At 40.9% G+C, this 6000-nt stretch overlaps 1 non-coding gene across 1 annotated transcript; it reads left to right on the top strand.

Annotated features, from left to right (window-relative positions):
- Positions 1–4280: 4280 nt before the first annotated feature.
- LOC112764829 (small nucleolar RNA R71) lies at positions 4281–4388 on the top strand. The gene has a single exon (XR_003183363.1). It is a non-coding gene; the product is annotated as a small nucleolar RNA R71 (small nucleolar RNA).
- Positions 4389–6000: the final 1612 nt, after the last annotated feature.

Below are 6000 nucleotides of genomic sequence, written 5' to 3'. Positions count from 1 at the left end.
CTCTGTCTTCCAGTATTACCACCGGATACATACATGCCAGAGACACATAATTGGGTGAACCTTTTCAGATTGTGACTCAGCTTTGCTAAAGTCCCCAATTAGAGGTGTCCAGGGTTCTTAAGCTGCCTTGGATCACAACTCTTATTTCTCTCTTTTTTTTTCATTTTTTTTTCGATTTTTCTCTTTCTTTCTTTTTTTCGATTAGCTTTTTCTTGCTTCAAGAATCATTTTAATGATTTTTCAGATCCTCAGTAACATGTCTCCTTTTTCATCATTCTTTCAAGAGCCAACATTCATGAACCACAAATTCAAGATACATATGCACTGTTTAAGCATACATTCAGAGAACAAAAATATTGCCACCACATCAAAATAATTAAACTGTTATAAAATTCAAAATTCATGCAATTCTTCCGTTTTCAATTAAGCACATTTTTATTTAAGAAAGGTGATGGATTCAAAGGACATTCATAACTTTAAGGCATAGACACTAAGACACTAATGATCACAAGACACAAACATGGATAAACATAAGCACTAAAAATTCGAAAAACAGAAGAACAAATAACAAGGAAATCAAAGAACGGGTCCACCTTAGTGATGGCGGCTCTTTCTTGCTCTTGAAGATCCTATGGAGTGCTTGAGCTCCTCAATATCTCTTCCTTGTCTTTGTTGCTCCTCCCTCATGATTCTTTGATCTTCTCTAATCTCATGAAGGATGATGGAGTGTTCTTGATGCTCCACCCTTAGTTGTCCCATGTTGGAACTCAATTCTCCTAGGGAGGTGTTTAGTTGCTCCCAATAGTCTTGTGGAGGAAAGTGCATCCCTTGAGGAATCTCAGGGATTTCATGATGAGTGGGATCTCTTGTGTGCTCCATCCTCTTCTTAGTGATGGGCTTGTCCTCCTCAATGGGGGTGTCTCCCTCTATGTCAACTCCAACTGAATAACAGAGGTGACAAATGAGATGAGGAAAGGCTAACCTTGCCAAGGTAGAGGACTTGTCCGCCACCTTATAGAGTTCTTGGGCTATAACCTCATGAACCTCTATTTCTTCTCCAGTCATGATGCTATGGATCATGATAGCCCGGTCTATGGTAACTTCGGACCGGTTGCTAGTGGGAATGATTGAGCGTTGTATGAACTCTAACCATCCTCTAGCCACGGGCTTGAGGTCATGCCTTCTCAATTGGACCGGCTTTCCCCTTGAATCTTGCTTCCATTGTGCGCCCTCTTCACATATGACTGTGAGGACTTGGTCCAACCTTTAATCAAAGTTGACCCTTCTTGTGTAAGGATGTTTATCTCCTTGCATCATAGGCAAGTTGAACGCCACCCTCACACTCTCTGGACTAAAATCCAAGTATTTCCCCCGAACCATAGTAAGATAATTCTTTGGATTCGGGTTCACACTTTGGTCATGGTTCTTGGTGATCCATGCATTGGCATAGAACTCTTGAACCATCAAGATTCCGACTTGTTGAATGGGGTTGGTAAGAACTTCCCAACCTCTTCTTCGGATCTCATGTCGGATCTCCGGATATTCACCCTTTTTGAGTGAAAAGGGGACCTCGGGGATCACCTTCTTCAAGGCCACAACTTCATAGAAGTGGTCTTGATGCACCCTTGAGATGAACCTATCCATCTCCCATGACTCGAAGGTGGAAGCTTTTGCCTTTCCTTTCCTCTTTCTAGAGGTTTCTCCGGCCTTGGATGCCATAATGGTTATGGAAAAACGAAAAAGCAACGCTTTTACCACACCAAACTTAAAATGTTTGCTCGTCCTCGAGCAAAAGAAGAAAGAAGAGAGTAGAAGAAGAAGAAATGAGGAAGAGGGAGATGGTGGTGTGTTCGGCCAAAGAGGGGGAGAAGTGGTGTTTAGGTTGTGTGAAAATGAAGGGTTGAAGAAGGGTATAAATAGGAGAGAGGGGGGTAATGGTTCGGCCATTATGGGTGGGTTTGGGAGGGAAAGTGGTTTGAATTTGAAGGGTGAGGTTGGTGGGGATTTATGAAGGATGGATGTGAGTGGTGAAGAGAAAGATGGGATTTAATAGGTGAAGGGTTTTTGGGGAAGAGGTGTTGAGGTGATTGGTGAATGGGGGAAGAAGAGAGAGAGTGGTGGTGGGGTCCTGTGGGGTCCACAGATCCTGTGGTGTCAAGGAAAAGTCATCCCTGCACCAAATGGCATCAAAATTCACGTTTTGAGCCATTTCTGGCGTTAAACGCCGGGCTGGTGCCCATTCCTGGCGTTTAGCGCCAGGTTCTTGCCCTTTTCTGGCGTTTAACGCCAGTCTGGTGCCCCTTTCTGGCGTTAAACGCCCAGAATGGTGCCAGACTGGGCGTTAAACGCCCAACTGCTAGGCTTACTGGCATTTAAACGCCAGCAGCATCTTCCTCCAGGGTGTGCTGTTTTTCTTCCTGTTTTTCATTTTGTTTTTGCTTTTTTTTTCATTGTTTTTGTGACTTCTTATGATCATCAACCTACAAAAAAGATAAAATAACAAAAGAAAATAGTTAATTATAAAACATTGGGTTGCCTCCCAACAAGCGCTTTCTTTAATGTCATTAGCTTGACAGAGGACTCTTATGGAGCCTCAGAAATGCTCAGAGCCGTGTTGGAACCTCCCAACACCAAACTTAGAGTTTGAATGTGGGGGTTCAACACCAAACTTAGAGTTTGGTTGTGGCCTCCCAACACCAAACTTAGAGTTTGACTGTGGGGGCTCAGTTTGGCTCTGTTTTGAGAGAAGCTCTTCATGCTTCCTCTCCATGATGACAGAGGGATATCCTTGGGCCTTAAACACCAAGGATTCTTCATTCACTTGAATGATCAACTCTCCTCTATCAACATCAATCACAGCCTTTGCTGTGGCTAGGAAGGGTCTGCCAAGGTGATGGACTCATCCATGCTCTTCCCAGTCTCTAGGACTATGAAATCAGTAGGGATGTAATGGTCTTCAACTTTAACTAGAACATCCTCTACAAGTCCATAGGCTTGTTTTCTTGAGTTGTCTGCCATCTCTAGTGAGATTTTTGCAGCTTGCACCTCTAAGATCCCTAATTTCTCCATTACAGAGAGGGGCATGAGGTTTACACTTGACCCTAAGTCACACAAGGCCTTCTTGAAGGTCATGGTGCCTATGGTACAAGGTATAGAAAACTTCCCAGGATCTTGTCTCTTTTGAGGCAGTTTCTGCCTAGACAAGTCATCCAGTTCTTTGGTGAGCAAAGGGGATTCATCCTCCCAAGTCTCATTTCCAAATAACTTGTCATTTAGCTTCATGATTGCTCCAAGGTATTTAGCAACTTGCTCTTCAGTGACATACTCATCCTCTTCAGAGGAAGAATACTCATCAGAGCTCATGAATGGCAGAAGTAAGTCCAATGGAATCTCTATGGTCTCATTTTGAGCCTCAGATTCCCATGGTTCCTCATTGGGGAACTAATTGGAGGCCAGTGGACGCCCAGTGAGGTCTTCCTCAGTGGCGTTCACTGCCTCTTCTTCCTCCCAGAATTCGGCCATGTTGATGGCCTTGCACTCTCCTTTTGGATTTTCTTCTGTATTGCTTGGAAGAGTACTAGGAGGGAGTTCAGTAATTTTCTTGCTCAGCTGACCCACTTGTCCTTCCAAATTTCTGATGGAGGACCTTGTTTCAGTCATGAAACTTTGAGTGGTTTTGATTAGATCAGAGACCATTGTTGCTAAGTCAGAGGTATTCTGCTTAGAACTCTCTGTCTGTTGCTGAGAAGATGATGGAAAAGGCTTGCTATTGCTAAACCTGTTTCTTCCACCATTATTGTTATTAAAACCTTGTTGAGGTCTCTGTTGATCCTTCCATGAAAGATTGGATGATTCCTCCATGAAGGATTATAGGTGTTTCCATAGGGTTCTCCTAGGTAATTCACCTCTTCCATTGAAGGGTTCTCAGGATCATAAGCTTCTTCCTCAGATGAAGCTTCCTTAGTACTGCTTGGTGCATTTTGCATTCCAGACAGACTTTGAGAAATCATATTGACTTGTTGAGTCAATATCTTATTCTGAGCCAATATGGCATTCAAAGTATCAATCTCAAGAACTCCTTTCTTCTGACTAGTCCCATTGTTCACAGGATTTCTTTCAGAAGTGTACATGAATTGGTTATTTGCAACCATTTCAATCAGTTCTTGAGCTTCAGTAGGCGTCTTCTTCAGATGAAGAGAGCCTCCAGAAGAGCTATCCAAAGACATCTTGGACAGTTCAGAGAGACCATCATAGAAAATACCTATGATGCTCCATTCAGAAAGCATATCAGTGGGACACTTTCTGATCAATTGTTTGTATCTTTCCCAAGCTTCATAGAGGGATTCTCCTTCCTTCTGTCTGAAGGTTTGGACTTCCACTCTAAGCTTACTCAATTTTTGAGGTGGAAAGAACTTTGCCAAGAAGGCATTGACTAGCTTTTCCCAAGAGTCCAGGCTTTCTTTAGGTTGGGAATCCAACCATGTTCTAGCTCTGTCTCTTACAGCAAAAGGAAATAGCATCAGTCTATAGACCTCAGGGTCAACCCCATTAGTCTTGACTGTGTCACAGATTTGCAAGAACTCAGCTAAGAACTGATGAGGATCTTCCAATGGAAGTCCATGGAACTTGCAATTCTGTTGCATTAGAGAAACTAATTGAGGCTTAAGCTCAAAGTTGTTTGCTCCAATGGCAGGGATAGAGATGCTTCTCCCATAGACGTCGGGAGTAGGTGCAGTAAAGTCACCCAGCACCTTCCTTGCATTGTTGGCATTGTTGTTGTTTTCGGCTGCCATTTGTTCTTCTTCCTTGAAGAATTCGGTCAGGTGCTCTAAAGAGAGTTGTGCCTTTGCTTCTCTTAGCTTTCTCTTCAAGGTCCTTTCAGGTTCAGGATCAGCCTCAACAAGAATGCCTTTGTCTTTTCTCCTGCTCATAAGAAAGAGAAGGGAACAAGAAAATGTGGAATCCTCTATGTCACAGTATAGAGATTCCTTTAAGTATCAGAGGAAAAGAAGAGTAGAAGACAGAAGTGGAAAATTCGAACTTATCAGAGAGAATGGAGTTCGAATTTTGCATTAAAGGATAGTGTTAGTCCATAAATAGAAGGATGTGAGAAGGAGGGAAGTCATTTTCGAAAATTAAGTGAAAAATTTTGAAAATATTTTTGAAAAACATTAGTTAATTTTCGAAAATGAAAATAGAAAAGAAATCAAGTGATTTTTTGAAAAAGATTTTGAAATTAGAAGTCAAAAAGATTTGATTGAAAACTATTTTGAAAAAGATGTGGTTAAGAAGATATGATTGATTTTAAAAAGATGTGATTGAGAAGGTATGATTTGAAAAACATTTTAAAAAAAAGGATTTGATTTGAAAATTAAAAACTTGACTAACAAGAAAAGATATGATTCAAACATTAAACCTTTCTCAACAGAAAAGGCAACATACTTGAAATGTTGAATCAAATCATTAATTGATAGTAAGTATCCTTGAAAAAGGAAAGAAGTTAATTTTGAAAAAGATTTGATTGAAAAATTGATTTGAAAAAGATTTGATTTTGAAAAGATTTTGAAAACTAAAAAAAAATTGATTTGAAAACAAAATCTTCCCTTCTAGCCATCCTGGCGTTAAACGCCCAGAATGGTATCCATTCTGGCGTTTAACGCCCAAAATGCTACCTTTTTGGGCGTTAAACGCCCAACCAGGTACCTTGGCTGGCGTTTAAACGCCAGTCTGTCCTTCTTCACTGGGCGTTTTGAACGCCCAGCTTTTTCTGTGCAATTCCTCTGCTGTATGTTCTGAATCTTCAATTCTCTGTATTATTGACTTGAAAAGACACAAATTAAAAATATTTTTGGATTTTTAATAATAAGGAAAAATCAAAATGCAACAAGAATCAAATAACAATGCATGCAAGACACCAAACTTAGCAGTTTGTATACTACTGACACTAACAGGATGAAAATGCATATGAGACACACAAAACTATCAAGTCAAATTGAATTC

The sequence above is a fragment of the Arachis hypogaea genome, chromosome 2, assembly GCF_003086295.3.
Source record: "Arachis hypogaea cultivar Tifrunner chromosome 2, arahy.Tifrunner.gnm2.J5K5, whole genome shotgun sequence".
NCBI lineage: Eukaryota > Viridiplantae > Streptophyta > Magnoliopsida > Fabales > Fabaceae > Arachis > Arachis hypogaea.
Note: the sequence above shows the minus strand (reverse complement) of the source record. Positions and strands in the feature narration are given on the sequence as shown.